The sequence below is a fragment of the Acinonyx jubatus genome, chromosome B4 (assembly GCF_027475565.1).
Source record: "Acinonyx jubatus isolate Ajub_Pintada_27869175 chromosome B4, VMU_Ajub_asm_v1.0, whole genome shotgun sequence".
In the NCBI taxonomy this organism is placed as follows: domain Eukaryota; kingdom Metazoa; phylum Chordata; class Mammalia; order Carnivora; family Felidae; genus Acinonyx; species Acinonyx jubatus.
The window spans coordinates 84,695,339-84,705,244 of record NC_069387.1 but is presented as its reverse complement, the minus strand read 5'-3'; the positions used below and the strand labels follow the sequence as shown (position 1 = coordinate 84,705,244).

The window sequence follows — 9,906 nt, the reverse complement described above, 5'->3', positions numbered from 1 at the left end:
TTCTTTCTGTCTGTCTTTCTTTCTTTCTCTTTCTTTCTTTTTCTTTCTTTCCTTCCTTTTTCTTTCTTTTCTTTCTTTCCTTCCTTCCCTTTTCTTCCTTCCCTTTTCTTTCTTTTCTTTTCTTTCTTTCTTTCTTTCTTTCTTTCTTTCTTTCTTTCTTTCTTTCTTTCTTTCTTTCTTTCTTTCTTTCTTTCTTTCTTTCTTTCTTTCTTTCTTTCTTTTCTTGTCAAGTTTTAGTCACTTCAAAACCTTAGAGACAGTTCTAGTCTGGGGTAGAAGGTGCCCTCAACCCTCAACATCCAGAGTGGCTCTGATCTTATCCCTTCCTCAGGCAGGACAAACCAGACCTCCTTCTCCAGCTGCAAGCTGGAGGTCAAGGCCTTACTGTGGTGGGGACCTTGGGCCTCCAAATGCTCACCCCAGAAGAAAAGATTTGGTTTACTGTAATGGAAGATCAAAGTCTAGGCCTCTCCAGCTTTCCTTCACCCTGAAAGAGGGGCAGGGAAGTGTCAGCTGCTCTTTGGGGGCAGAGGGAGCAAACACCCATTTCTCTATCTGGCTGCAGGGAGGAGGGACACAGGACAAGAGAGGCCCATCTGTCGCCTTTGGTTCTGCCAGCTTCTTGAGGTGGCTGGGCTGGGTCAAGAGATGGGGGACAGCTGTCTGGCCCGGATCTTCTCAGGCCAAGGTGGGAATGGGGGCCACTTTAACTTTTAACTTTGTTTTAAAGTTTATTTCCTTTCACTTCTTAAATAAACACACACACACACACACACACACACACACGACTTTTTTGTGGAGTTGGAGATCCACTTGATCTGTGGGAAGTCTGGCTTCCCAGCATCACTCCTCATCAAAGTTCTGACTCAGGAGGAAATTGGCAGCCAAGTCCTCCCCTCCCCGCCTCCCCAAGAGAAAGAGACCAGGACTACAAGATTCCCTGAGAAGCCCAGGGCCTTCAACCTCCTTATAGCTTCCTTCTGTGGCTTCACCTAGAGGTAGTTCATCTGCAGGGCCTCCTTGTCTATGGACCTACCTCACTCTCCACATCTGCCAGCTCTCCAGCGGTCTCATGTAGCATCTGGACGAATTGTCCCTGTTGTTGGCTAATTGCTGCAAAAGCTGAGGGTTCCTCTAGCCCAGAGCTGAATGAAGAGATAAGCATGGATTTTTAAGCCCCTGCTGACATTCCACAGCAAAAACCAACTTCATAGAGTAAAAGGCTATAAATGAGCAATGAGCATTTCTCAGCCAAGTATTTTTTTTGTTTGCTCACTTACATTGGCAGAGATTGCATGATCTTTAGTGGGTAACATTTTATTCATACACTGTAACATAGATTCTGACCAAACTTTTGTGTAGAAGTTATGGCTGTAAGCACTGGGGAGGCAGCAGTGAAAAAAACAAACAAAACAAAACAAACAAAAAAAACACAACTCCTATCTTTCTCTTATGCTTACATTTGAGTTGGGAAAAAGAAAATTTAAATTATGGAAAAAATTCTTTGATGTTTAAAATATGTGTGTGTGTGTGTGTGTGTGTGTGTGTGTGTGTGTGTGTGTATATATAATTTACACCTACACGTACGTATACATACCTTTATTAACACATTTATTAAACATTGACACTTTGGACTTTAGGAAACAAGTTTTAACGTCATTGGTTAGATAGGTATTAGAAAAATATGAAACATTTACACAATAGTTAATTAGGAAACTAGCTTTTACTCTAACACAAGGTAGATAAAGCCATCTTAAAATTGTTAAGCATTGCATGCTTTTCTGCCACGGGAAAAACTTATTAAAGCAAAATTAATTATTAATAACAATATATTGTTTGAAATAAAATACAGAGGGTTTCTTAAGGTTTTTGAACAAGGACACTGTTCATACACTAAAAAGCAGTAGTCTGAGTTAAGGTCAGAGTATCTCCTGATTAGTGAATTTAATGAGTATTATTTGGGTGAGTTTATATCTCAAGTGTTGAGTGCACAGAAGGCTTTTTGCTCTATTTTTTAAATTAAGTCAGTTTCAATTCAGTTCTCAGAAAACTGAGGATAGATAAATTACTGACATCTTGATAAGTCAGGAATAATGCCTAAAGTATAACTTGCACATTTTATCTATAGGCTTCATCAGTTCTTAATTTGCAACTGTAAACGTTGACCCTATTTTACTCAATAGAAAATTGTGTTCAAATGGATCTACTCTAAGGGCATGAAATAATGTTTATAATATAAATAAGAGATGAATTTTACTCATCTCGGCCTTCTCTTTAAGTGTGTTCAAATTTAAATCAGGATAGCTCCGGATTAAATGAATAACATAGCAAAAAATGCAGTTTTTCCCTCTCCACAAAGGGCCTGAGCTCAGCCTGCACACCACAGAAATACTTTGATTACCTGCAGACCTTTGCCAGATAAGGCAAGAGTCTAGCTCCTTATCTCACTCCAGCTTATTCTAAGGATGTAAAATTTGGTGCAGATTCCCGACTCATAATGCTTCAAAGTGTATAGCTTTTATCCCATGCTACAGCTGTTTCTGTGAGCCAAAGGTAAAATAATGAGCTATTATTGAAGAGAGCTGGGGAAGTCCCCAAACAGCAAAAGATGGTGTGACCATTGCAAAATCCATCGACTTAAAGGCTAAATATAAAAAATATTGGTACTAAACTTGTTTGAGATGTTGCCAGTAATGCAAATGAAGAGGCTGGGGCTGTCACAACTACTGCTGGTGTACTGACACGCTGGGTTGCCAAGGAAAGCTTCTGGAAGGTTAGCAAAGATGCCAATCTAGGGTAAATAAGGAGAGGTGTGATGTTATCTCTTGATGTGGTAATTGCTGAATTTAAGAAGCAGTCTAAACTTGTGATGACACTGGAAGAAATTGCTCAAGTTCCAATGATTCCTGAAAACGGAGACAAAGAAATTGATAACATCATTTCTGATGCATGAAGAAGGCTAGAAGAAAGGGTGTTACCAGATTAAAGGATGAGAAAGTACGAAATGGTGGAGTAGAGATTATTGAAGGCATGAGGTTATATTTCTCCATACTTTATGAATACATCAAAAGATCAGAAATGTGAATTCCAAGATGCCTATGTTCTGTTGAGTGAATAGAACATTTCTAGACTCCAGTAAATTGTATCTGCTTCTGAAATGGCCAATGCTCACCAGAAGCCCTTGGTCATAATCACTAAAGATATTGATAGAGAAGGTCTAAGTACATCAGTTCTGAATAGGCTAAAAGTTGGTCTCCAGAGTGTAATAGTCAAAGCTCTTGGTTTGGGTGACAGTAGAACCAGATTAAAGACATGGCTACTGCTACTGGTAGTACTATGTTTGGAGAAGGATTGACTAAATCTTAAAGATATTAAGCCTCAGGACTGAGGAAAAGTTGGAGAAGTCATTGTGATCAAAGATGATGCTATGCTCATGAAAGGAAAAGGTGGGAAGGCTCAAATTGAAAGCTGTATTCAATAAATCATTAAGCAGTTAGATATCACAACTAGTATATATGAAAAGGAAAAACGAAATGACCATCTGGCAAAATCTCAGATGGAGTGGCTATGCTGAAAGTTGGTGGGACAGATGGTGTTGAAATGAATGAAAAGAAAGTTACAGATGTCCTTAATGCTATGAGCTGCTGTTGAAGAAGGCATAGTTCTAGGAGGGTTTTGTTCTCCGCTCTGGTACATTCCAGCCTCGGACTCAATAACTCCAGCTAATGAAGATCAAAAATCAATATAGAAATTACTAAAATAACACTCAAAATCCCTGCAATGAGCATTGCTAAGAAGATAGGTGTTGAAGGATCATTGATAACTGAGAAAATTATTCAACGTTCCTCAGAAGTTAGTTATGACACCATGTTTGGAGATGATGTGAATATGATGGAAAAATGAATCATGGATCCAACTGTGGTTGAAAAAACTGTTTTAGTGGATGCTGCTGCAGTGCCACTCTGTTAACTATAGCAGAAATTGTCGTCACAGAAATTCTCAAAGGGAAAGATCCTGGAGTAGGTGGAATGGGTGGAACAGCAGGTGGCATGTTCTAATTCCTGGAGTAGTTCATTGCTGCTATTAGTGAACTAAAAGAGAAAGCTCAAGGCAGTGCCCCTCACCAATAACTTCAGGGAAGTCAATTGAAGAAAATGACTGAAGAAAAGGCTGGCTGATGTTGAAGAAAATCTGTATAGCCATGAGTTACTGATTTCAGTTGACAGTCAATAATGGTTTGCTGCTGTCATCTTCCATGCTGAAAAATAATTTATTTTGCATTTTTAATAAAAAGACATTTATACATTCCTAATAACTGAGTGCAAAAGCCATGTTCCAATGTACCCCTTTCAATTGAAATTGCTGAGGCATTTTTACTACACTTAACTCTTCTGTTAAAATCAGGATTTTAACACTTGCCATCACATGAGAAGTTAAGAAACAGCCTTTCTGTGGAGAATAACAGTTGTGTGCAAGGTAGAGAAATATTAAATTATGTGACAATACTTGGGTAATAAAAATTTGTTTCCAGTTAAAAAAATTTAACTTGATTTGTGAAGAAAATCATATTTTATTTTTGGCATAACCATAAATATTTCCTCAATAAATGTGAATTTTATTAGTAAATGGAATGGGTATTCTTGTTGCTTAAAATTGTGTATAACATGGATATACAATATATTTTGGTAGGTTAAAAATCTGGGAAATTATTTCTGTGAATGGTAATTGATTTTAGCAATTAATATGTCACTCTGATTACTAATGTAAAAAATGAAAACCTTTACCCCATATTTAGACAGAAATAAATTTTCATGCAGAAATGGAGAAGCCATATATGTACAACCCTCAATATAATTAATCTGTATATGCTAAAAATATTAGACTCTAATTAACACTTTAGGGCTATTTAATCTCTATTATGCCAGTGGAAAAATTAAAACAGTATATCAGTCTTAGAAGAACTCAATTATTGAAGCACCAGAATTCCTGCCACAATTTTTATTCATTTTTAGTATATTAATAATTTTTCTAAAATAAGTATTTAGAAAGCATATTATCAAGGAAAGCAATGCTCCAGAACTGAAAAAGACATAATCCTTACCTTCCAGTTTAAAAAAATAGAAAAAGCATGCAAAAGTGTTCAATACTAGTTTCCTAAATGTCATATCTGAAGAAACTGTAATGAGAATATAAGAAAGGGAATTGGATTACGCTGGTCCCTTTTGGTGAAAGTGTAAGAAGTCCAACTCAAATTATTTTAAGGAAAAAAAAATACTCTTGGCTCATATAACTGCAAAGATAAAAAAAAATCAGACTAAGTATAGTCTGGACAAGGATGGATCTAGAAACATAAAAGAAACAAAACTATCTCAGCTCAGATTCCTTCTCTTTGCTTTATTGTCAAACAGCCTATTGCAATCTAATAGAAAATGTAAATCTTGAGGGTTGCTATCTCAAAGAGTTGATATGATTGGAAATTCCACATTACAAAGCTTATATGAAGATATGGAGAATACTTGAGCAGTAGTTGCATGTGGAAGATCGGGTGTATAGATTGTCAGATGGGCAGTATGACAGTGGTTTAAGTTGAACGTTGTAGTTAGTAGATGCTGCTTTAAATTCTACACTTGTGTTCCTAAGCTGAATGATCTAGGGCAAATCATTTAGCCACTCAACATGTCTTACAGGGCACAGGCCTTGCCAAATAATAAATGCTTGAATACTGTTAGTCAATGTTATTGTCATTATTAACTTACTATAGAACCATTGCGTGAGGAGGCACATCTTTTGCAAAGTGTAAAGTGTTGTGGAGATAGAGATAGGAAGTCAGGAGGAGAGGTTATTTTATTCCCATAAGGATATTCTATGATCTCCTAAAACACTGGATTTCCATAGAATTTCTATTGACATTCACCACCACATCTACTTACTTACCACCATTTGAATCTCATACATGTCAACTGGATCATTGCACTCAGCATATAAATCTGAAGGTATTTCTCTAGTCTGAAAAATATTCTGAGGGGTGCCTGGGTGGCTCAGTCAGTTAAGTGTCCCACTCTTAATTTCAACTTAGGTCATGATCTCACAGTCGAAGATTGAGCCCCGTGTTCTGCTCCATGCATGGAGCCTGCTTAAGATTCTCTCTCTCTCTCTGCCTACCCCTCTCCCTCACACACTCTCTCTCAAAAAAAAAAAAATATGTTGAATACATCTCTCTTTTTACAAATAAAAGATTTGTTCTTACTCAATATCACTATTTACTCTACTTCCATTTTGTCTTAATCCCATTCTGATAGTATTGTAATGTTTTCCTACACTCAGGTAAAAACTGTAATATTGTAAGCCCTTGGTAGTGGAACTGTGAGGGTTTAAGTCTATTCAGTTTTATTAAATAACTATTTTGCCAAATAGTTATTCAAAGTAGTTGTAACAATTTAATTTGCATTTCTAGGATTAGTGGATAAGGGATTCTGATATTGTGTATTCTTGCCAGTGTTAAGTCTTTTGTTTGTTTTGTTTGTTTGTTGTTTGTGCGTGTTTAATTTTGGTCACAATAATAGAATGATAAGTCATAATTTTGAAATTTGGTGATTACTAGTATAATTGAAAGTAACCTTATATAATTATTTGTGTATTAATTTTTATTTTATTTTAAATGATTTACTGAATATCTTCATAAATTTTGAATATTAATTGCTTGTATGCATTAAAAATATTTTTATCATATTTTGATACAAAGAAAGTTTTAATAATAAGTAAATCAACTTTATCAGCTTTTCCATGATGGCTTATGCTTTTTATCTTCTTGTTTTAAAAATCCCCCTTCCCTGAAATCACAAATATATTCTTTACATGGATGCCTTTAAAACTTCTAAAGCTTTTCAACTTAAAAATTTTAATCTGGGACACCTGGGTGGCTCAGTTGATTGAGTGGGTGACTCTTGATTTTGGCTCAGGTCATGATCTCAAAATTTGTGGGATCAAGCTCCAGCTCCCATCAGGCTCTGTGCTGACAGTACAGAGCCTGCTTGAGATAGTCTCTCTCTCCCTCCCTCTCTCTCTCTCTGCCCCTGCCCCACTTGCTAAAAATGGAAGAAGGAAATAATTGTGAATGAACATAAGGGCAACACTTTGGGGTGGTGATAATATTCTGAAACCAAATTTTCATCATGGTTGCACACCTATATACATTTTCTGAAATAACTAAAATGTATACTTAAATAGATGAGTATTATGGTAGTTAAATTATACCTAAATAAAGCTATTTTTAAAAATGAGTCAATAGAATCTTTCATATGTATAGAATAAAGAAGCAAAAGCAAATGATATCAACATATGCTTAAAAGGTATTTAAGATAATTCAATATGCATTAATGATAAAAATCTCTCAAAAATTTCAGAATGGAAGAAAACATCCTTAATCTGACAAATAACATCAATAAAACTTACATCTAACTTCACACTTAAAAGAAGACTAAATAGCTTCTTCCTTGTAATTTGAAACAGGTCATGGACACCTAGTGTCACTCTTCTTATTTAAGATTTCACTAGAAGTCCTAGCCAATACTATAAGCAAAATAAATTAAGTAATTAAAATGCATTTAGATTTAAAAGGAAAAATTAAGGCTGTTATATTCACAAAAGACATGCTTGTTTACACAGAAAATACTAAGAAATGTACCCCAAAGTTCCTAGGAATAAAAAACATCGTCCAACAGACATTTATAACATTCTCTTAATAAATTCTGTATTAACAGAATACAAGGTCTATATGTTGATTATATTTGTTGTATTTATTAGCAAAGATGAATTGAAAGCTTAAATAAAGGGTTACCTTTAAATGGCTCCAAAAGTTAGATACTTTGGTCAAAATTCTAACATGTGTAGGATTAGTACATTGAAAATTATACAAAGCTGATAAAAGAAATAAAATACATAAGTAAATGGAGAGACATATCATGCTCTTGGACTTGAAACCTGGATGTAATTATGATATTAATTCTCTCAAATAGTTCCATAGATTAAAGAAATCCCAATGAAATCCCAACAGGACTTTGTGTAGATATCTACTATCTGGATCTAAGTTGTTTATGGAACACAAAGTTACTGTTATAGCTAAAATGATTTTGAAAAAGAATAAAGTTGGAAATCTCTATATCTGATTTTAACTAAACTATATTTATCTACAGTAATCAAACTGTTAAGGGTGAGAGAGAGTCTGCATTGTATGAATAGAGGTCCTTGGATTCCCCACGGAAAAGATTTAGGTGAGATCCACTCTCAGAATAAAGAGAGCCAGAGGAAGTAGCAAGCACAAAGCAGCTTATTAAAGAGAAAGTACACTTTCAAGGCCAGAGAGCCGGCAGGTTCTGCGATATAGAACAGGCCCCTAGGTCGTTTTGGAATTGGATATTATTGGGTCTCTCTGGGCTAAGACATACAGTGGGGTGGTCTCTAATCCTTTGGGAAAGTTGTCATACAGGTGGGGAGGGGGAGTTTTTGATGCTACAAGCTTTGTAGCAGGGGGGTCAAGCAGCCTTTCTCCATCTGGTTGGGCTGCTCCCGCAATGCAAATGTATTATAGTGACTCTAGGGGTTCCCATGGGGCAGAAGTGGAAGAGGAGAGAGCATGTTCTGCATCTGAAGCTCTTGGTCTGTCAGGCCCAAGGTCTCGGACGCCAGAAGGTCAGGATGTTGGGCTCAGGGACTTACAATGTGTTGCTAATTTATCAGCAGCAGCATTGCCTCCAGCTCTTGTCTCTCTAATTCTCCTTCATGGACTTGGGACACTGACTCGGGCCTTGTTCCACTGCTCTTGTCTAGATTCTACCTAACAAAACTAGTGTAATCTTTGTGAGAGGATAGACATACTGATATGCAAAATAGAATAGAGTCCAGAAATAGACACATAGAAACATAGTCAATTGATTTTCACAAAGGTGCAAAGATAATTCAATGGAAAAAGGATAGTCTCTGCAACAAATTGTGGCATAACAACTGAATATCAATATACAAAAAACAATTGAACATGATCTCTGCCTTTGTAGGGGAGAAAAATCTTTTCCTCTACCCATCTTAGGTTACCCAGCTGGAGCCCTTTACATGAGACTGGCTAAAGACAGATTAATGGCAGAGAAATAAACAGAAGGTTAATAACATGTGCATAGCACCAACAAGTGGGAGTACCTAGAGATGAGTAACAAAATTTGGTTAGATCTTGGGTGCTTAAATCATCTCAGGCTAAAACAAAAACAAAAGAGAGAGAGAGAGAGAGAAAGAGAGAGACTGAGATTTGGGGCTTCTGGACAAAAAAGGCAAGTTATGGGACAGTCACCAGGACAATAATGATAAACAGGGGTTGTTTAGTTTTCCTGATAGGAATCTCTATAAGTGAACATTTATTTCATAAATGTAAATTTCTCTAAAAAGGAAAATTTGCACACTGTTTCCAGGGCTTTTCTCATGTCTGGTGGTTCTCAGTGGCCTTTAGCTCAAAATAATTTATATGCCAAAGAGGCATATTTGGGGATGCCATATTCTGGTATCTCTCACCTTATGTTTCATACAAAAGTTAATTCAAGATGAATAATAAATCTAAATGGAAATGTAAAATGATATTTTTACAAGAAAACTTATGAGAAAATCCTCATGACCTCAGATTAAACCCAACTGCTTTTTGTTAAAACATCAAAAGCATGATTTTAAAAAAATTGGTAATTGGGCTTCATCAAAATTAAAAATTTTTTCTGTGAGAAAGATATTGTTAATAGAATACATAGAGAAGCTAAAGACTGAAGAAAACATTTTCTCCATATCTGTTGAAGGGCAATGTGTAAAATATTTGAATTAATTTGAATATTTGAATAATAATTTACCACTGAAGATATACTGATGGCAAATATG

General features: G+C 35.9%; 1 pseudogene; it reads left to right on the top strand.

Moving 5' to 3' along the window:
- Nucleotides 1-648: 648 nt before the first annotated feature.
- LOC106983825 (60 kDa heat shock protein, mitochondrial-like) lies at nucleotides 649-4,123 on the top strand (annotated as a pseudogene).
- The last annotated feature ends 5,783 nt before the right edge of the window (nucleotides 4,124-9,906 follow it).